Source organism: Podarcis filfolensis (assembly GCF_964270895.1).
Source record: "Podarcis filfolensis genome assembly, chromosome: 4".
Taxonomy (NCBI): Eukaryota; Metazoa; Chordata; class Lepidosauria; order Squamata; family Lacertidae; genus Podarcis; species Podarcis filfolensis.
The window spans coordinates 40,077,946-40,101,134 of record NC_139607.1 but is presented as its reverse complement, the minus strand read 5'-3'; the positions used below and the strand labels follow the sequence as shown (position 1 = coordinate 40,101,134).

The window sequence follows — 23,189 nt, the reverse complement described above, 5'->3', positions numbered from 1 at the left end:
ATTGGGAGGGCGGTTCCGCCCTACTGCATAGGACATGGGACATGTGGGTCTTTCCCCAACTTCCACATTTCTGGATTGCTGCTGAATTGTGTGCACTACAGAACACGACCGCATCTTCCCACACACACCAGGAATTAATTGCCATTGGGAGAAAACGGGAACTGAAGGTAAAGTTGGCATCACATCCAGTTCTGTACTGAGTGTTTTTGATAACTGTTCGTCCTGCAAGCAGTGCCCATTTAAAACGACCTTCGGTGGTCTCAGAGCACCACGGGCTTTGTCTAAACCAAAATATTTTATGCTATTTACGAAAGAATCAGGTGAACTTGCTGAGCAAGAAGATATAAGGAAATATCCCAAGTCATGTCAATCCTAATCAAAATGGCTATGTGTTCACTTTCAAGAGGCACAAAAAATAATTAAAAGGACAATCACTTTTCACACAGTTTTACGGTCCACCTTTTAGAACATAAATTATCACGCTGTTGCATTAGTGTATCTTTCTTGGCAAAGAAGCCATGTGAAAATACAGAACGTGATGCTCATGTGCTCTGGTGAATAATGTTGCTTTTATCCAAATGCACCCCCTCCAAATTGTTTCTAAAAGGACAAATGAGGGCACACACTGGGCAGAATGACCCACACAGAGACACAAAACAAGGGAAATCTGGGGAAGCAGGGAGAAACAAAAGATGGACAGGTTTGGGTGCCTTTGGCAAGATGGTGCAATCTCATGGTTTTTTGAGAAGTGAAACAGGATCACCCCCAAAACAAGGGCCTGTGGAGTGTGGGATAGCAAAAATACATTTCCTCTTCCCCCTCCCACAAGGGAGAGGCTTGAACACTTTCTACAAGGCACCTGGTTCAGGCTGGTTAGAGCCATGAAGAAGAGTTGCTCCTGGGATAAGGATACAGTACCAGTTTCACTTCCTTGTAGCTCAGAAATAATAACTTTAATTATTACTGTAAAAATGGGAAGGAAGAAGCCTAGACCAAAAATAATGAGCAATCTTCTAATTCCACATAGGAATCTTTTAATTTTCTTGAATTAGGCACTTTGAGGTTTTCAAAACAGAATGATGTAATGACTCTTGACTCTAATAAGTTCTCACAAGAAAATTAACAGTCTTACGGCACATGTAGCATTTATAGCACAGCTTACGTTCTAAATCTTGGAATCTAATTTAAAGATCTGTTCAAAAGTGAGTAGTTTGATAGTTTTCCTTTGTGCTTCCACCTTTCTGTCTGAAACTCCCATAAAAGATCCATAATAAAAGTACAGCTTTCCATTCCAAGACACAAAAGTTTCCATGGGTGCAGCGCTCATTCCTTAACAATGTTTAAGTGTACTAAAGAGGGCCAAAGTTGACTGTTCTCTTTTCAAATACCAACGTCCATTGGTCACAAAATCATTTCAACGGCTCATTTAGTCAATGCCACAAAGAATTATAAGCACGCTTTCAGAACCAAAGGTCTGAAGGAGACACAGACACTGGCCAGGGAAACCGCAACCTTGCTAATTTGGTATGTAGGCAGTCAAGTCAGGCCTGTAACGCTGTCATTCTAACAAACTCAGGCTAGTTATAGCATGGAGAAGTGATAATTTCAACTGCTTTCTCCTCCACAGTCTGTTGAAGCAACAACATTAAACTGGTCTCGGACTACCTGTCTTCCTCTCATGCACCCAGCTTGAGAGAAAACCTCCTTGTTTGTTAAACTGCAAGTTTCCCATAACATCTGAACCAGGAAATTATAGCTTAAGCACTGCCTTCAAGCCATAACTAGAAATCACAGCTGTAAACGAGTTTTAAACTAACCAAGTAGCCTCTTTTCAGACTGGGTCAGAGGGAGGCAGGGGTGGTCATTATTCACTAGGGCTTCAGCAAACCAGTGTTTGTTGGAGTGGGAGCATCATGTCTGAATGAGGCCTGAGATTAGCTTGGTCTTCACCTAAGCAGCATGTTGCTTTCAGTAAGAACCCAAGAGGATTTTTGAACCATGCAGGCCTCTGTTGGTTCCTCATGTTGTTTGGCCCATGTAGATCTGGTAATTCCAGTTCCTCTCTCCAGTCATCCATATTCGCAGCGCCAAAGTGCAATAGAGAGGCGGCTAGCCGCTAGCTCCTTGGACAAACTACCATAACGGTGGAAAAAAATATATGCCTTGGTCTAGCTTTCGGAGGCTAAGTTGCATAACCACTTAGGATTAAATTTAAAAATTACTTTAAAAATCTTCTTGGCCAAAGTTATTGGCAACACATACACATTCAGTATTAGGAATCCCAATTTATAGCACAACACATACCTCCTTACTTTCAGAGCAGCTTTGTTGCAATGATTAACATAATATTCTGTTAGAACAGTTTGTTCTTTGGGATTTCTTTACATTCTCATAGAACAAGTAACTATAAATTATACTTTGAATAATGATAATGACAATAATAATCAACAGTCACCAGCAACCTTAAATTTTTTTTGCAGGGCTGTATAAACTTTAACTGTTTTCTACAATGCTCCCGTATGATTCAAGTCAAGTAGTATTAATATAATCATGTTACTAAGAAGTTAACCTAGTTTTCAAATCCACTTTAGCCACATTGTAATCTACATGGGCCAGCTGTAGCCTGAAGGATCGAAAACCAGATAAATAAGCAGAACTCAACATTTTTTAATCTTACGATTTGGGAAAGGGGGAAGCAGCAGCTGTGGGTCTTCATGATTTTTTAATGTTTCATTTTGCAACTTTGCCAAACTGTTTTCTAATTAAAGAAAAGGGTTTTCATTGATTCATACAAAACCTGTCAGATCAGTTCTTGGATGGAGAGAGATGAGGGGAGGCCAGTCAACATAGGGAATATCATATTCTCCAGTGACACCAATACAGCACCATGCTTGGGGTACGTGTGCACTCGTGTATGTAAAACTATCTTATTATACTATTTTACACAAAGAAGATGTTTTGTGAAAGATAATTCGAGTTTTATATATTAAAGGGATTACACTCATTGTTCATTCTCAACTGTGAAAAATTGCTACCTAAAAGTGAAATCATGCATTTATATTCAACCCCATCCCAATTTACCTCCTGCCTTTGTATGCCATGCAAAATGGCATATCCATCACATTACCAGACCATTCCGCAATAGAACAATTGAAAAACAATAAAGCAGCGCAGAATACGGCAGTCTTGATTGGTGCCACTATACTTTCTCAGGGGTACCAATATGGTGCCCTCCAGATGGTGTCAGACTAAAACTCCCAACAGTCCTGACCTCTGGTCATGCTGGCTGGGGCTGGTGGGAGCTATAGAGTTGTTGGAACAGCTGGAGGATGTTGGCCTACCCCTACCCCAGCTTCTCTTCCCCTCAATCCTCTCTCATCCCCATCCCCTTTTCCAAAGAAAACACACAGCTGCTTTGAATCCTTCTTGTGGTTTCAGAAGAAGCTGGCAACTTGTCTAGCACATGGCTGAGTAAAAGGGAACATAAATAAGCTAAATCTGAAACAATACGAGATTTCTGTCATGAAGGCAGCATGAAATGAGAGGGAAATGGCAAGAGAAGAAATTGGGAGGGTGACACACTTCAACGGAGACTTTGTTTACTATACTTCTTGGGAAATGGAACCGCAAGGCAGAAAGCACTCTTAAGTTTCAGGCTAGAAATGACTAGCTTTCTGTCTAAATGGAATACCTCCTCTCCGAAGGCCAGGCATTATAGATTTCTATGTGGCTAAAGTGGATTTTAAAACCAGGCTATCTTCTAAATGGCATGGTTATATTAACACTATTCTACTTGCAACAGAGGAGTCCTGTGGAGAAACCAATTAATGTTTATTTAGCACTGTAAAGACTGAACCTATGGATGTTTACTCAGAGATAAGTCCCACTTATGCACTTATCACACATATGCAGAGGACGACAGCACCAAGGTGCTTGTTACCATTTTATTATTATTGTCATCAAATGTAATTCTAAGCTGTGTAGTATGCAAGACCGAAGGTTCAAAGACTGTAATTTTGTAGGCTTTGGTCTGTTTCATGTTATACATTAGAGGTGGGGAATCTCCAGCCCAAATGTGACTCTCAAAGCCTTTCTACCCGGCCCTCTCTCCAGAACAAACTCCCTCCCCAGCCATACCTCCTACTGGCCCTGTTTCATACGCTAAAATGTGACCGCGAACTGTGATCATGCCTCTTCCTTTTCTGGATGGAAGACAGAGAGGGTTGCGTGTACAAAGGCAAAATTTACATTGTTTGATCTCCCTACTTCTGCCTCTGGCCCCATCCAGCAGTAGCTTGTGGCTCCTGAAAGGTTGCCCATCAAGGAAAGTGGCCCTCAGACTCAAAGTCATTCCCCATTCCTGTTATATATGCATTTGTATTACATCCGTCTTCAAAACAGCACAGAAGAATAGCACTGCAGCCTCATAGCTACCCCATGAAACAGTCAAGGCTGAGAATGTGATCTTACCAAGCTACAAAGTGCGATTTGTAGCTGAACTTGGGGTGGAATGCAATGTTGTGCTATTACAAATATTCCATCTGTGCAAGCATATCAGCTTGCCAGACAGGGCCATCTTTAGCATATGCGCCGCCGGGGTGCAAATATCTGCCCAGCGCCCCTTTGGGGGGAGGGCTTTTTTGGGGAGGGGGGAAGCTGAAGTTGTTGACTTTTTTAGGGGGCAAACTCAACCTGTAACAACGACGCAGCAAAAAAACCTGTTTTTTTTCCGACACTACAGAGTAACAGAGCGACGGATGAGGGGGCGGGGACTTCAGCCCCATTGCTTTTCACTGCCGCCAATCGAGAGGGACCAGTGTGCATTTGGCGCCCCCCCAGAGTGCGGCGCCCAGGTGCACCACACCCCTTGCACCCCCAGGTAAAGACAGCCCTGATGCCAGATGGAATGATCTCCCCACACCCACTGTTCTGGGCATTTTTCTGACCCCAATAGCCAATTTTTGGGGGGTACAGGGGGAAGAGAGGGGAGAAAGCCCAGTTACACCGGGCTTCTGTTGACAGTGTCTGTTAGGTGAATCCGATCCAGTATTTAAGTCAGTACAACACATATATCATATGCCCTTCTTTTGAGTGCTGCAGCGATCAGGCAGAACACATTGTTTATATTTCACTTATACATCTTAAAATACAAACAATAGGCTTAAATTACTTTTATTTAAAAAAAGCCTGACACATTTCAAAACAAATGAAGCTACTACCAAGCCTATCTTGGGCATTGGTAGAAAGAATCTACTACCAGCAGCTCATAATGTTGAAAAGCCAGCCTGTGAAAAGTCAGTGAGAATACCAAACCTATAACTAAATTGGTAATTCCTTAGAGGGTTTGGAAGAAATACGTTCCATTTTCATCTTGGTTATTCTTTCATTCTGTTTTTATTCAATGTGCCACTCTGTGTTGATGTCTCTAGAATTTGTTGATATCTCCACGCCTGAGAACTTAATTCTCGAGACATTTAGGTCATCCTAGATCAGGCTCCTGGCCAGTGATGCCAATGGAAAGGGGTTGATATAGACATAGCATAGGCAAAAGGAGAATTAGGTCAAATGTACTCAACCCTTAGGTGGTTTGCTTATGGAGACAGCGGGGAGAAGTGTGTGTATGTGCCTGTGTGTTGCAGAGATTAAGACAGATTTGCGAAGTCTCTGTGACATCTGGAGGAACTCTTTCTATTACAGCCCATTAATCATAAAGCAGTTTTGAGGACTTCTCCCTCTAATGAATAATGCATCCCTGTGATGATGGAGGGTAATCCATTTAGCCAACATGGTGACTGGAGCCTCAAGACACAGAATCTTTCAATGTGTCAACAAGCCAGCCCCAGATTTACAATGTGAGGATGATTTCCTGGTGACTAAAAATGAGGAAGGACAAAGTACAGACAAAATCCTGGGATGACAGAGCTCATCCCAGCTTGATGAGTGCATTTGCCCAGGTTGCCACTATCAGAACACTGTCTTAAAGGGAAATGTACTGAATGCAACACAAATAGGTATGAAAGTGAGCCCAACTCCAGTTTGTTTCATTGGCCACATTGCAACTATTACAGCTGAGCCAGCTGCTCTGTCAGTGCTTCCTGTTTCACACATAGAAACATGTGTATTTAAATCCCAGAGGGGGCTCCATGATGTAAATAAAAGCTTTGTGAAGGGGCAATTTTCAAAGAAAATAGGAGAGGGATGCTTAAGCCCCCCTCATCTCCCCTAATGCGGGGAGGGGGGCAAGGGAAGAGAAGGACTCCGTGCTTGCAGAATTTGAAATTCCAATATGATCTGAGCTGATTTGCATGTCCTGGACTAATCTGGAGGTCACAGTTTGCTTATTTTTCTGACTTTTGCACTTCCTGAATCTCCTGATTTAGTTCTTGGCTCAAAAATGCATCAACATACATTTTAAAAATGCATGCATACTTTGAAAAACAATGTTTTTGAGATAACATTTTGAGGGAAAATATTTTAAGGTTACACATTTGAACATGTTTCTAGCAGTGAATTCTTAGGCAATTTTTTTAGTGTTTTTATTTAATTGCTGATCAATGTGGAAACAGGACCAATTTATGAATGGACACAGGCAAAAGGGACACGAACTGGAAAGAGACAGATTCTTTCAGACCACACATTTTACCCGTGATTCCACAGTGTTAGCCATGTTAACACATTGCAGCAAAAACAACTAGGGTCTTGAGGTACCTAAAAGAGCAATAGATTAGTGTAGTCATAATGTGGGGTTTTTTCTTAGACTTTAAGCTAAAAGATTAGTCATTCCCAGTTCTTGCTGAATAACTACAGTGACCCAAACAATGCAGGATTAGCAGTTGAAGCAACTGAGTCAGTTACAGTGGTACCTTGGGTTACAGACACTTCAGGTTACAGACGCTTCAGGTTACAGACTCCACTAACCCAGAAATATTACCTCAGGTTAAGAACTTTGCTTCAGGATGAGAACAGAAATCAGGCGGTGCGGCAGCAATGGGAGGCCCCATTAGCTAAAGTGGTGCTTCAGGTTAAGAACAGACCTCCAGAACGAATTAAGTTCTTAACCCGAGGTACCACTATACACAAAGGTTGGAACCCCAGCATATTTTAATTTCACAATCTGAGCTCTGCAGTTCAGTGATAACTTCCAGGTAATGGAATGCTTCTGTGACTATGGGCACCTGATCATTCAGAGGCAGTGCAACCAGCACTATGTAATCCATCCAATTTCCCCATGTCTCCCGTTCCTTGTATGTTATCTATGCAACTTTGTGTATTAAGACTGCTGGGGTGTAAATAATCAAGCAAAAGTGGTAGTTATAGGGGAAACACCAAGGTAACACCAATCTGGGGCATTCCAAATGTTTTGGACCACAACACTTATGAGCCCCACCAAGCATAACCAATAACCAAGGTTGATGGGAGTTTTAATCTAACACCACATTCAATAAAACTGGCAGAGATGCTAAAAACTTGAAAAAAAGTAGTTGATAGCCACCACACCTTGTCCCTGGAGCAGCATTTCACACTAGTTTTTCAAATACTGCACTATGTACCATAATAGAGCACCATTTTCAAAGCAAGTCCAAGTTCAATGTTGCCGTTAAGTAGTTGGCACCGGGGCAAGGGATAGAGCTACGAGGAGGAAGCAGCAGTAACATGTTTTGGCTTTCACAGCAGAGATGGCAGGTAGTCGAGCTTTTTCCCACATGGATAATTTCTTAATTATCTGTATGGATTTTCTGTCTATATTTGTTACTGCCACAGCTACAGCTCATTAGTAGCCATTTAGCTACAGACTGACTTGCAATTATGGGATATTTTGGCAATCTTAAGAAAATTACTTTCATTTGATTTTGGTTTATGTTAAAAAGCATTGAACTATGAATGATTTTGAATTATTTACAAATTATAAAATGTCAAGAGTTCATTTGAATGGATGTGAATAGAGGGCTGATTTGAACAACCATTTGGGAGGCCCATTTCTCAACCTGCAGAGACTTATTTATCTGCAAAGGCTAATAACATCTCTTGGGACAAATGTTTTTCAAACTGTTTCCTGAACTGTGTAATAAATTAGGTGAATCTCAAGCCAACCAGATCAGGAGACAAAACCTTGTTGCATATAAATATGCACATTATAGAGAGACATATGGCCAGGAACACAGAGATAATTTTCTTTTCTGTGTTTACCACAGATTTGAAAGTTTTGATATACAGTATACATGCATGAAGTATATTACAGATAATCTTCAGTCTAATTTCTCAGCCACGCCTAACACTCGTCATCTCAATCATTGAGCCAGAAAAACTACTGGCCCAGATAAAAATACTCCTGTTTCTGAAACCTGTCTGTAAAAAAGGAAAAGAAACCTCACTAAACATCTTGGCTTAAAAAACAAACAAACCATTTCCTTTTAGTTTTATTATGTTGGCATGCCAGTATGAAGTATGCACACACTCTATTAGTCCTTCTGGACAGAATATAGAACATAGGAACATGTTACACCTTTCTAAAACACTCTTGAATGTTCTTCTCGTTCTCAGCAAACTTTATGTCCTTTAATTCACCCTAGTAATTTCCCAGATGGAGTGACCTTTATCTTTTACCTTCTTTATAACACTCAAGAAATGAAATAGCTCCCACAGCCTGTGCCAATAATTATACGTAACCAGCTATGGCTTAGATTGTGTAGCCTTTGTATGCAAAACCCAAATATGTTTGCCAAATTAAAAGTGCTATGAACAAACTTGAAGGAACTGAATCACATTACCGTACCTTAGCCTTTTTCAACTGAGTCAACATGAGGTAATGCTGACCTTGGACTCCAAAGGTATCTTGGAACATTAGTGGCTACTCACTCAGTGGAAAAAACAAACCTGTTTTGTGCATGGTAAAGAAATCCATCAAGCTAGGAGGTTGTTCCCCATTCTTCCCAGACACCATTCCCTTATTAGTATTTCAATGTTTAATTGAACTATCGAATGAATTAATTTTTTATATATTAAAATGGTTTCCCTAATTTATCAGCCAACTGATTCCCTCCCCAAAAAAGTTCAGGAGTTACTTCACTTCAGAACTTACCTGAGGGAATGGCCTGCTTTATCACCTCATAATTCACCTGAGGTAATAGCTTATTTTATCAACTCAGAACTCAGAGGAGGAATGGCCTGCACATGGAAAAGTTGGCATGCTGGAAGACGTATAAGTTCAGTCTTCTCCCTGATATTCATTAACCTGTTATTGATTTGTTCATTTTATTTATATCCCTCCTTTCTCCCAGTACAAGGGGCCAAGGCGGCTCACAGCATGAATTAAAACCAATACAGCTAAAACACACAGAATCAATATAAATATTTCTTTAAAGCAGTTAAATAAGTAACTCTATTAAAGACAACACTGAAAACACTGGAAATTGGGGGGGGTATAAAAATGTGGTGTTAGCCTTCTACATGCAAAAAGCTTTTGAGATGAGGGGTGCCTTGACATAACCCCATGTACACTGTTAAGGTTGCACAAGCCTCCCAGAGGGCTATTCTTCCTGCACTAGCTTCTTGAAGTTGGCTTTCTCCATGACTTCCCACCAAATGTGTCTTCCTAAAAGCCCACAGCAAATACCAATAGGCAAATGTGAGCTGGTAGGACTCCCGCTGGCAGCAGGACCCATTTTTTTTACAGGTTGCTTTCTCTTCTTCTTTTCTCTCAGCCAGTAAACAAACAATGGCAGTGCTTGTTTCTTCGCATGCAGCTCTGGCCCAAATCCAGACCCACGCTGGCAGGATCAATGGAGGGCTAGCATTGTACCATTCTGTTACACACACCACTCGACTTGTCATCCTTTTGGGGGGCAGCGACTCGGATGTAACCTCATTTCAGGCTGGCAGCTGGTGGGATGGGCTGGGCAGAAAAACTCACTTAGAGTCACATCGTAAACCCAGACATAGGCCAAAGACAAGAAGCTGTTAATAAATAAACCCAAACAAAACCGCCACATAATTAACTGAATGCTGCCAGTTGAAGATGGCTTGTTTGGCTTCTTTCTGGGTGCACATGTTGGCACGGTCGCCTCAGCCATTTGCTAATTAGGGATGCCAGAGAACACCAAATTATGAGTGTGCTGGCCATTTCCTGACCTTCACCTCCCATCCTCTCCAAGCGCACCTCTTGAAGAGGTATATAGTGCCTGTTCTCACACTAACTGCACTGAATAACAAAGCAAATCCATTTGCTTCCCTCACGATGGCTACTGCAACCAACACATCGACGGCACGTCCATCTGCCTGACACCCCAAGCCTCTGATGCTTTTGAATAGCTACCGGTTCTCTTCTGCAAGGTGCTTTTTTTGTATTCCCCCCGTCTAACAGCAAGAGTTTCTTTCTCTCCACTCCTTCCCCATCTATGAGGCCTGCGAGAACTTTAAGAAGAATGTCCACTGATAAGCCAGCCACAGCCTCCCTTTCCCCCCTCCCCCTGCAGAAAGAAAGAACATTCATATGTTTGTATGGGGTTATCAAGTCGGGAGACCTCCCTTCAGCTACAAGGCCCAGCCTCCTAGCTCACAGCAAGCTCTGAAGGGCACTTGCTTCCTTTGTTCGTCTGCCTACCCCACCCTTGTAGCTGCTGCGATGTTGGGGATCCTAGTGTCCCCATCCCCCTGCTTTTCCCTGTGGGTGCTTCTGCACAATGAAAAACTCCAGTGCTCTCTCTGTGCAGCTGCTTTCCCAAGCAGCAGCGTACTTAAAACTGACCTAATTTCTGCCAGTTTTACCGCTGCCTGGAGGGTTCCAAGTAGCACCAGTGAAAACAAGCAATGAGAGCAGTGATCAGTTTTCACTCAATCCAGCACTATATACACACACATATATATCTCTAACTTCGCATTTGACGGCTTTTTACAAAACCAGCAGGGCAAGATAAATTAATCTATGCCTTTTGAATGCAGGTTGGGGTGTGTTTTTTTGGCATTCTGAAGGAACGGCTTATGATTCTCATATTATTCCAAACCTTGATAACTTATTTTGTGTTTTCTTTTATACTCGGCACAAGACTTCCATAGTTCCCATCAAGCATGATTACCTATGCATGGGAGCAACATGCAATCATCCATCCCCAACTGTTCATCCATCATCCAACTGGTTGGATGATTGAGCCACTCAACCCTTCCTCCAATACCCACATGTATACTGCAGGTGTCTGCAACCTCCTGCAATAGGGCTCGAACCTACAGACCTTGAGATTAAGATTCTCATGCTCTGTTGCTGAGCTATCCTGAGTTCCTGTATTCAATCGTACAGTGGAATACATAAAGACTTCCATAGAATCTGGAGCTCCTGACTGTTTGGCGTTCCAGATTCTTTGGAAGTCTTCATGAGGATAAATGTATATGCAAAGGCCCCCTTGCCTACAGATGCCATCCGAAGGAGGACTGTGAGAAGTGGGTGAAGTCAGAAACAGAGCTACACAGCACATCCCTACTCCTCTTCATAGTGACAAGGCTGCTAAACATATCCAAAGAGGCCACCTAAGCAGCATAATTGTGTATTTGTCTCCTCCTCCTGTCCCTCCATACAGCCCAAACAGAGATCTCTGCCTTTTGTGATATAAAACTTTGGTTGAACTTTGGACAGAATATAAAGCAAACTGAATTTTTCAGTGTGTGCAACATGGTATTTTAATGTGCCTTTGCATTTTCCAATCTAATCAATTCCTCTCACCAAAGTGTTTGTATTAACCTGCCAGTACCAAGCTAAAAGTAAACGAGAGCCAGAATTTGTGCAGGCACACAATGGGTCTATAGTCTCAATAGCTGCCACAGATGAGGGAATATTGGGAGGTGACAAATTTATCAATCTGAGCCTTGTCAACCATTATTTTTTTGCCAGAACCAATCAACATAAAAAAATAGAATCCATACAAGGGAAAATGCACATTTTAAATGATCAAATGCATGAATATATTAAAAATCCTATCCAGGTACTTATGAATAGTTGGCAGCTAATCATACTACAGTGGTACCTTGGGTTACAAACACCTCAGGTTACAAACTCCACTAACCTGGAAGTATTACCTCAGGTTAAGAACTTTACTTCAGGATGAGAACAGAAATCGTGCGGTGGCGGCGGCAGGAGGCCCCATTAGCTAAAGTAGTCCCTCAGGTTAAGAATGGTTTCAGGTTAAGAACGGACCTCCAGAACGAATTAAGTTCATAACCAGAGGTACCACTGTATACCTGCTATTGCCCAGCCCAAAGAGCTACAACTTTCTCTTCTTACTGAAATGTGAATCATTTAAAGGGCAGCAGATTCTGGTCAGGGGGTGCTCCAGCCCTCTCCTGCATTAACCCTTCAGTGCCCTGCAGTGCAGTCATTTACTCAACTGGCATGATGCATAAATTTTCCCTTCTGCTCTTCACTCACTTCCTTTAAAAAGTTACAGTTCCTTATTGTTGGAGAGCTGCTATCAATACAGGTGCAGCATTTCAAATATACAAGTCTGGAATAACTGCAGTTCCTTTTTTCATACTGATTATCATATTGTCCTTAATAGGATACCATACATCTTGCAATGGGGGTCGTCTGTTTCAGTGAAAAAAAATACTGAAACCAGAATAGACACATGTTGATGACAGCAGATGGTTCGGTTTCCTCTCGCCAGTCCCATTCTTTGTTCCTTAGGACACAGCTCCCTTAGACCTGAAGATCCATCAAATAAAAGGCATCCACAATAAATAGTGAAGGCCTATTTTTCTTCTTAAGTGGGTGCTGTCCTCCATAAAAGTTTGAGGGGGGGGGGAATTGAAATATCTGTAATTTGATCCACCATTGTTAATTTTGAACCAGATACACTGATACAAAGTAGAACCACATTAAAATGTTTTACAAACCTTCCAAAGGGCAGGTATCCATTGTAGCATGAATTAAAAGGTTTCCATCATCCACCTTTCCCCAGTCTAAAGTGTTTAAATGAAGTGTTTCCCACAAATCTTTTGAGTTTTAAAAAACCAAACAAATCTGTTCCAAACTCAAAACCCAAGTAAAATTGGATTCTACGGCTAGACTAAATTGTGCAGTTCTTCAGGTTCATCCATATCTGGGCTTACTTATAACTTATTTTGCTTCTTCTAGTCATGGCAACCAAAGCCCTATTTCTTGATCCATCATAATCTCTGCTACTGAGAGGAGGCGATGGCCCAAGAGACAGGGAGATAGAGATGCAGAACTATGATTCCACAGCCAGTTTGATGGTGCTGCAAATTCCAGACCCCAGACAGTGTTAAGAGCTGCTGGTTCGGAGTTCAGTGGCTAAAGTGTAAGAACATGACCAGAAATCCTGCAGTTGAGGCAGAAAGAAAAAGTTGCTGCAGCACTAGCCTGCAGTAACTGCCAAGGTTTTATAGTTTAGTCTAGAACAGGCTTTCTCAAACTTGGGCCTCTAGCTGTTGTTGGACTACAACCTCCATCATGCCTAGCTAGCAGGACCAGTGGTCAGTGATGATGGGAATTGTAGTTCAAAAACAGCTGGAGACCCGAGTTTGGGAAACTCTGGTCTTGAGTCTAAATACTGAGGCCTTATTCTCAGAGGAGACCAAGGCCAAGTTTGTTTTTTAGTCCAAAGGCAGAGATACCTCCTGAGCTCCAGGTGAGAGCTCTGGTGCTGGTGTGTCTATTGAAGAAGAGTCAAGCAATGGATTCATATTCTTTGAGTTACTGTCACTTGAGGACTTAACCCCCTAACTCATGTAAATCCTACTGAGATCCCTCTCTATGGAAATATTGCTAGCCATTTCTTAAATGTTTTATATAATATTATCACAGTAGTAAGACCTTGAAACATTCTTTTAAAAAACCTTTGATTATTATGACAATGAATTCTGCAGCTAATGTCAGTCACCAAAGCTAATAATCACTTTTGTGCCATTTAAAAAGTTTTCAGCAGCAAGATAATAGCTAAAACAATAATAAAAAGATAGCTAAAATAAACAGGAACAAACCAAGTCAAATTTAAACCCACCAGCTCACTAATCAGTGTGTTTCATTTGGTAGATTTGATTCACAAAAATCTTCAACTCAGATACCACAAAATGGAAAGGTTTGGCAGAAACTAAGGGAAAAAAGGATAAAATATTATGTATGTTTTCAATCAAAAGGTACAGTAAGAACCAGAAATATAAGGTGGGGAGGGAAAACATTTATAGTGCTGGGGGACCTCTGCATTATCAGATGGGGAATTCATGTGTAATACACCCATCCCTAGGCACTAGGTATTTATTAACAATGGATGAAAAATGTTCTGCCTCCAGCTGAATTCACATGAACAAAAGCAAACAAAGGGCGAGATGCTTTAACGCACCAGTACACTTGAGCCAGGGATTCTGGCAGCAAAGCCCAGGACACTTTTACCCCCTGTGCCACTGGGACAATTCTCAGGCTGAGAGAACGACTGCCCTGACGTCTGCGGTGCTGCAGACCCATCCATGCAATGCCCACAGAAGGCAGCTCATCAGCTTAACTAGATCAGGTGAGTTGAGGAACCAATAGGGTCTGGCTGAGGGTTTTTTTTTAACTGCAGCTCTGGTTCTTTAGTCTGATCAATTTGTCTGTCATGAGCCCCATGGAGACATCTTGGCAGGGCTGGCCCAAGTGGGAGGAGGAATAGGAAGAAAGTGCAGAACTGGATCTTGGGGAGGGGCCTTGTGGCCTAGTGATCTAGTTGCTGAGGAAGGGGCGAGCTGGTTGTCGGGGAGAAGCCTACCTCTCTGACAGTGGATCCCCTGGCTGCCACAGTAGAGGAGCAACCTGACTTGCCTCGGCCACTGCCACCTGTCAGTGAAGTGTTTCCTGCTCCTGGGAAAGGCCCTGAGTATAGAATGGACAGTAAGCTGGTTGTGTAAGCCCACTCACATCACCCAAGAAGCAGCCACAGCTAGCAGACCCAGCAGGCTGCCTACCTATAGGAGTGCTCACTTGCTTGCCTGATCCCAAGGCTTAGGGAAATGACTGCATGAATGGATGTGCCCGCCCCACTCTTCCAAAGGTCAACCTGGGGGGGCATGCCAGGTGTTGGACCATGTCTTAGCCTAGACATGTACCTTAGAGCTCTGCTATAACTAACCTGATATATTTGGACACTGTAGTGAAATCTGGAATAAAGCCTTCTATGATTACCAAGTCTGAGTAATGAGTCCCCAAGTGGTAACCAAGATGCTGCCCTTGGGAGAAGCTCCTAAACAAATCACTTCATCTCCCTGCTCCAGAACATGACCACCAGGGCCATCTCAGACCATATCATCTGCCTCTCTTGCTGGGCTGTAACAGGTACTTCTTGAGGGTTGCCTTATTATGCTTTATGTAAAAGAAGGCATTCCCCACTTTCTCCCAGGTAAGAATATCATATTGGGCAAAGTTACTTGGACTTCCTTGAGAGGATGCAGCTATTCCTTCTGCCTGAAGCAGATGTGGAGAGGGCCCTACACCAGTCATGCTCACATGAGGAAATGGCTCAGCTACAGAAATATTTGTTATAGGAGTGTCCAGGCTTCCTTAATGGGAAAAGCAGGCACTGCTGGTGTGAACACAACCAGTGTGAAGAGGTCCTAAAACATTAACTTCTGTGTAGCACATATACACATGCATGCACATATACAAGCCCTGTTATGAATATGTCTTTCATTTTCTGTTCTTTGGCACCAGTACAGCAACAATTATCCAGACAAACCTTCTCATATGTCTGAATAATTTTGTTCTGAAATACAACGCTTATAGGGCCTTATCGCTGGCAGCTAGAAAGGTGATGACTTGCTAGAATCCACATTAGTATTTAGTCTCTTCCAGCTGCTGCAAGCATGCTGAAGCTGGTGAGTGATGTGTCCTTAAGTCTTCCAAGAGAGAAGACAGTCTCATGAGAGAGAAGCACATCTCATGGATTAACCTAAGTGGAACTGCTCACTCTAGATACTTCAGACAATAGCGTATTGGAAATTTTTTATTAGCATTATTAAACAAGCTCTTTCCAGTCTACATTATGGCAGAAGCTTAAGCAGGAATATTCTGAACAGTGCAAAAATAAAGAATTTAGCAGATCCATATTCATATAGATGGTTTTGCTCCCAACAATTGTACTTCAGATTCTTCCCAACAGAACGCTTCTAATACTTATTTCAAATAAATAAATAAATCCACTCGAGAGGAAGATGAATTTAAATATTTTTGGAATGACAGATTATATATTATTATATTAGATCAACTGAACCATTTAATCTAAAAGAGGGAAGGCTGAGTAGATGTCGCCAGATAAGATTAGACTACTGACTTCACACAGTGCTGATTGTCAAAGCTATATGTTTGATCAGACAAACTGGTTTGTCATATATCATCCTTCTTAAAAATGAAAAGCCATAACCAACAAAAGGGAGGGAGGGAGGGAGGGAGGGAGGGAGGTATGAATGTTGAGGGTGGGGTGGGGGGAGCCATGGTAGCAGTTATGAAATTAAGACTGCTTGAGTCAGAATACTTTACCAGCCAGTCAGTAACAATGTCGTATTTGGCCTCTTTCAGAATGCCTCACCAATTTTCAGTGTTTGCTTTAGCATCTTAACTTTCTCTAGTAGTGCAGTTCTGGTACTTGGAACAAACTTCAGAAACTGTTTTAAAGAGCAAAGTCCAGATGTTATAGATACAGTACATGGTGTTTCTGCTTATGCAAAGCACTTGTGCATGACGCAAACTGCCATTTGAACTGTGTGTCAGAATAAGATGGGAGGGGAAGGAGAGAAAGTATGACAACACTGGATATGGTTCTCTTGTCATATTTCCCACTTCCCCAAAAATCTGTAACAAAATTTTGGGAGCAGGTGAGAAGACAGTACAATATAATTGAGTTTGTTTAGTCCCACCTCTGCCCATAGTATTTATTCTGAGGCAATGAACCTCTTCTAATTAATATGAATACCTTGTTCTTCAGGACTGGTGACAATGGATAGGCAATAGGCAACTGCATGGGATGCGACTCCAACTTCTTGTTGAAGAAGAGCCCCATCCTACACACACACACACACACACACACACACACACACACACACACACCATTTCTATTCATAGCTGCCTGGGTCAGCAAGGCACAGCTCAATCGCTGTGTGCATGTTTAGAATACAACCCTGGACAAATTGACTCATGAGCGATCCTCCTTTGCCTGCTCCCACCCAAAGGTAGACCTGGAATAATCCAACAGCACTGATAATAATGGCAACTCCAACTGTAAAGGTTAAGTAGCCAATAATTTGTTACATAAGTCAATGATTCAGTAGTTCCCAGAGGGAGAACAATGATGAGATAACAAAGACACAGAATTCCTCATCTGCCTTCAGTCCCTTGCGGTGTATGTTGAACTATTTCCTCTTTACTATTGTTTGCAAGAGAGATTAATAGGGGTTCAGCCTCCCTCTGATTTTACATGGGGATGTTGCCTTTCTTTGGTCTCCAGTGCACCTGTCATGCATATGAGCAAATCACAGGTTGGAGCGGGATGTGGGATTGCTGTCCCTGCCTAAGCCAATGGAGGTTTTCCTATGCAATGCAATGAAAGTTGAATCATATCCTCAAAGAAAAGGAACTGAGTAAACACCACCGTAATCTGAGCTAAACTGGCTCAGAGCCCAAGGTCAAATACACTGTCAAAACTGAGAAACAGCTAATCCTAACATGAACAGGAAGCATCCTGATAAGATTTGTGATAAGGAACTCTTTTATGGCTCTAAGAACTTTTCTGCACCTCCCAAGCCTCTTCCACAGGTTGAAAAGAAATATCACAATGCAGGGCTATTGTAAGGCAGCATTTGAAGGCAAACCTCTACTCAGAAACGATACCAGGCTGCTGTCTAGACCCTCAGCTGTGATGCTCGCCCCACTTGTGAGGTCAATGTGGTCTCTCTGGGAAATCTAAAAAGATATACAACCATTCTGGTGATAAGAAACTAGTTTGTAAGGTGCAGAATACAGCTGATGGTGACAGGCAGCTGACAGCATGTGACAAATTTGCAAAAACATCTGCACCAACTGCCCATACATTACCAGGTTAAGTTCAAGGTTCCTGCATCAATATACAAAGCCCTGAGCAACTTGGGTCCAGAAAAGAATTGCCTGAGCCATTATATCCCAGCTTGACCACTGAGAGCATCCAGAAGAGTACAGTTAGTTATTCTCCTTGTTACAGAATCCTTTAACTGGACAGAATTCAGGCATTTAATGCAGCTGGTTCTGTGCTATGGATTACTCTTCCAGCAGAGATTCAGAATATATTCTTGCTATTAACCTTTGGGTGTCTCTTGAAGACTTTATGTTGAGAGGCCTGTTATGTTAACTCATTGCCAGTTGGGAACTATATTTAGTAGATAATTGACACACTCTGCTGCAATTCATTCCAGATTCTGTACATACCAGCTGTTGAAACCATCCTATCAAACGCAAATACAGTGGTACGCTTCAGGTTACATATGCTTCAGGTTACAGACTCCGCTAACCCAGAAATATTACCTCAGGTTAAGAACTTTGCTTCAAGATGAGAACAGAAATTGTGCAGCGGCAGTACGGGGGCAGCAGGAGGCCCCATTAGCTAAAGTGGTGCTTCAGGTTAAGAACAGTTTCAGGTTAAGAACAGACCTCCAGAACGAATTAAGTTCTTAACCCGAGGTACCACTGTACTACATGGGCAGTCAAAGATTTTTGTCCTTGCTTTTTATTTATCTCCAGCTTTGCTTCCATTGAGCCCAAAGAACTATAGGTAACATCCCCAAGTAGCTTCCCATCCAAGCATTGACCAGACCCAGACCTGCCTGGATAGCTCAATTGGTTAAAGCATGGTGCTGATAATGCCAAGTTGCAGGTTAAATCCCCGTATGGGGCAGCTGCTTTCAAAGTTGGAAGGGACCCTGAGTTCTTTCCAACTCTGAAATTCTATGGTTCTTTGAAGCTTTTTCTACATGGCTGCATGAGTTGGCAACATGAGCAAATGGTGCTACTGCCTTTCCTCATGATGGAATAGTGCAGGCTTGTTATAGCTATCTTTGCAGAGAGTGATGAGAAAAAGCAGAGCCCACATGCATAAACAGCACAGGGATTTGCATAGTGTACGGTTCCCAAGTCAATAACAGCACAATGTGCTGGGGATGTGGCTGGCTGAGAAATGTTTCATCTGTGTGCAATCCCTGCTAATTGCATAACCACAATACTTTATTATGTAGCTGTAATAGCAATAAATGGGATAGGATGTGGTTTCATAATACGCTACTGGAACAAACTGTTTAAAATAGTGTCAGGTTCATCTTGTAAATGATTTCCTGCATGCTATTTGGATAAGTTTTCTAAGTTTGCTATGTCATGAAGTTAAAACCTAATAAGTAATATATTAATGGTCATTTGGGGTGGGGGTGGGGAGACAGGTTTACATGTTTTTGGTGGAGTAAGTAATATAAACGGTTTCAATTTCTGCATTAATGCCAATGAACTTTGTCCCTCACTTCAGCCAATTTATTTTTTTCCTATAAAATTTTCAGCAGCCCAAATCCAGCTACGATTCCAAGAGGATCATCTAACCAAGGAAAAGGTACGGCTTCCATTAAATCCCTGCTTGATTTAGTGACAATTCTTCTTGGAAACAAGAGGGGACTTTCCTACGATCCAGTGAGTCATGGTGAAATGAAGAGAACAGGGATTGCAAGATTCTGGAATCCTTCTCAAAACCACAGAGTAGTTTTTCCAGGAAATGTTTACAGACTGGAAAAGAGGAAGTTTTTATTTTTATTGCTTTTCTCCTTTATTAAATGGCATGCTTAATAAGGGCTCCAGAGATTCATTGCTCAGGTTCGGCAATCAAACTCAATATTCATCCTCCATTCTCTACTTTCTTTCCTTTCCTGCTTTTTTCATTTGATTAACATTTCTCATACCCGGGGGGGGGGGGCTGCAAAGCAAAGATTGCTCTATTGGGAGCAGTGCAGGGGGTGGGGTATTACTTCTTCTAAGAACCAACCATGGAATGGCATAGCTGGCATGGGGAGCCCTCTGGGACTGCACATTTAGGAGCCAGATATCTCTCTGGGTCCACCACAGACTCTCACTCCTGGCATCACAGACTGGTGTCTATGAGGCTTCTGCGGATTGCTAATCCAAGTATAAAGATGTATCTTATAACATAGGCTTTGACCCTTGCCTGGTCAACAGAGCAGCACTCTCCAGCTTGGTTGCTATGTTGAACCTTCCCACCTTGGAATCCTGCTTCTCTGCACAGGAGTTCCAGTTCTCCTTGGATTTATTCTTTCTTCTTGTTCTGTCTCTCCCTTTGTTCTAACTCACTTTGTCCGGTCATCTCCGTCCCACCCTGTTTCACCAAAACTCTTATTTGTCTTCTTGACTGTCACCAGTGTTTTGGCTTCCAATTCTGACTGTGCTCTCTCCAAGCTGGTTCTATTCTCTGTTACCTCTACCCAACCTTTGTCCCTGAAACTGATGCAAAGTAGCTCCATCCAACATAAAAGGACAATAGTACTATTGTTCCTACCACTTTCTACAGTAGAGAGGAAGGATGGAGAGAATCTCCTTCTTGGAGAGACTATATATTGAGAGGCATCTCCTTAATGAAGAGTGGGTACTTTGCCACCTGACAGAGCCATTAAAATTATCTCCAGTATCCGAACTGGTTCCAGTAATGCACTCCTGATCAAATGCCAATCTTACAAGTAGAATCACGGGGGGTGGGGATTGGAGAGGAACAGAATCCTTGGCCATGCATACCAATCATCATCCTATTCCTTTAAATTAAATATAGCAATGCTGTTGTCAACACAAGTCGGACAGATAATTACTACTACTACTATTATTTATTGGTTTTCATACCTACCCTTCACCATGAGGTCCCAGGATGGGCTAAAACAAAATAAAAACACAGTACAGTGGTACCTCTGGTTACGTACTTAATTCGTTCCAGAGGTCCGCTCTTAACGCAGCGCTTCTCCTCTGTTCCCGGGGCTTGCGGTGGGAGGAGGGTTTTTCCTCCCCACCGCCAACATTCAGAATGCTGTTCTGAATGTTGGCGGTGGGGAGGAAAACCCTCCTCCCACCGCAAGTCTTCAGGACAGCCATCCAAAGGCTGGCGCGGGGAGAAGGTCTCTCCGCCCCACTGCCAGCCTTCGTAGGAGCCTTCCGAAGGCTGCCGGCGGGAGGAGGTCTCTCCGCCCCACCGCCAGCCTTCGGAGGAGCCTTCCGAAGGCTGCCGGCGGGAGGAGGTCTCTCCGCCCCACCGCCAGCCTTCGGAGGAGCCTTCCGAAGGCTGGCGGCGGGAGGAGGTCTCTCCGCCCCACCGCCAGCCTTCGGAGGAGGTCCGAGGACAGTGGGGAAGACGCGCTGCGCTTCCCCGCTGTCCTGGAGATTTCCCTATGGGCTTTCGTCTTGCGAAGGAAGCCCATAGGGAAATTCGTTTTGCGAAGCGCCTCCAAAACGGAAAAACCCTTTCGTCTAGCGGGTTTTTCGTCTTGCGAGGCGTTCGTCTTGCGGGGCACCACTGTATAAACTTTCCAGGAAGGAGTTCCAAAATACTGGGGTAGGGGGTGGGAATTACATAATATGACTCCTGTTCATGCTCAGTTTCCCAGCAGAGTATTGAAACTTTCCTATATAGTCATTCCTGACCCACATTTCTTACTTCTCTGCTGCCATCTAGCTCCCCTGTCCCATTCTCACCACACGTTTGGCAGCCACTGCCATGCCTCCTCCACCCAAGACCACAGGGCTTCGATTCTGTATACAGCTGTTCCATACTGACACTAAATAAAAATAAGCAGTAGGAAGTGGAGGGGAGATGGATAAAGAAACATGCTGCGCCATTCCTGACATGTAATTTGGACCAAGGCACTTGCATAATGCGTCCAAAAACAGGCACCCAAGCAGGCGAAAGAAACACCACAAGGCAGCATACAGAGCCAAGATCAAAGAACTACGCACAGAGGCTCTTGAAAGCTTTTCTCTAATTAAAATGCTAAAAAGGAAAAAAAAGAATCCACTCCAGATGAAGGAGGCGAAGAAGGATGGAGAAAGAGAAAAAGAGAGAGAGACTGAACTAGACTTTCTAGAGGAGGAAGATAGAACAAGATAATGCTGGATTCTTTTCATCAATTAAGTCATTATCTTTCTCTGTCACATACCCTCTTTTGCACCCCCGTCCTCACCGCCATTAAAGAAAGCATAGAAACCTTTAGAGGATTCTTTTTTAAAAAAGCTAAAGCCTTTCACATCTAAAATAGTACAGTATTCCTCAGCACTCCTCAATGACAAAGGGTTAGGTTTTTTGTTTTTTTAAAGGTCCTTGAAGTTCAGTGGTTGAGAGTCATTTTGAAACGTTAACCTGTTTGACAAGATATTTGTCAAAAGTCATGCCAGAGTGTGCGAACTAATAAGACCCATATGTAACCGCTTAATGGTAAACACACTCTTAATCCTGTGTAGCTAAATGGTATAACAAAGGAATTAGCTGGTGACATCCACTTAGGAAATATGATCCAATCTATATTATGATTTTCTTTCTAACTGCTGAACTGATTTTGACACATATAAAAATGTGGCTTCAATCACAGGAAACTACACCACCATTAAGTGTGTGGGGAGTGTAAAAAGTAAGGAGACTTTCAATAAGCCTACATCTGTAGGGATCTAAACAACAAAAATGCCACAGTTGGGTTTTGACAGAGGAAGGTGGTTGATCAGGTTCATTCAGAGTCTTTCTATTAATCACCAGTGAGATCAAGAGATTACTCTTTTTGGACCAGTATTAAAATATGCCAAGTCAGGAAGGAAAAACAGTGAAACTTTCCTGACCAGCTTCCTATCATCTCCCAGAGCTTGGGTTCACTTACAGTAAATTCTCCATCCAAAGAGAACAAGGATAAAAATTGCTCCCTTCTGGCAAACATTGAGAACTTGCTGTTGTATTTATAAAACAGGAGGATTCAATTCCCTCCCCCCTTCTCGTGTCAAGGAAATAAAAGCAACTTGAAATCTGAGCTCCAGCTTTACATATTACATGCAATCCGACAAAACAAACAAAGCAGAACGAAGGTAGCAAGCCTAAATACTGGAAGGCTAAGTCCTCCTGAACTCGCTGGTTCTTATTTCTGAGTAAACATGCATAGGACTGAGTTTTAAGCCCTAT

At 42.5% G+C, this 23,189-nt stretch overlaps 1 protein-coding gene and 2 long non-coding RNA genes across 5 annotated transcripts in view; 1 reads left to right on the top strand and 2 right to left on the bottom strand.

Moving 5' to 3' along the window:
* NHS (NHS actin remodeling regulator) overlaps nucleotides 1–23,189 on the bottom strand; it is a 237,171-nt gene that overhangs the window by 161,852 nt on the left and 52,130 nt on the right. The gene's annotated exons all lie outside the window — the stretch shown is intronic.
* On the bottom strand, nucleotides 5,392–14,513 carry LOC310762043. Its single transcript, XR_014547824.1, has 4 exons — nucleotides 12,216–14,513; nucleotides 11,457–11,999; nucleotides 7,079–11,397; nucleotides 5,392–6,863 (listed from the first exon to the last, which is right to left on the bottom strand). It is a non-coding gene; the product is annotated as an uncharacterized lncRNA (long non-coding RNA).
* LOC310762026 lies at nucleotides 14,329–19,825 on the top strand. The gene is made up of 3 exons (XR_014547802.1): nucleotides 14,329–14,513; nucleotides 15,250–15,374; nucleotides 19,543–19,825. It is a non-coding gene; the product is annotated as an uncharacterized lncRNA (long non-coding RNA).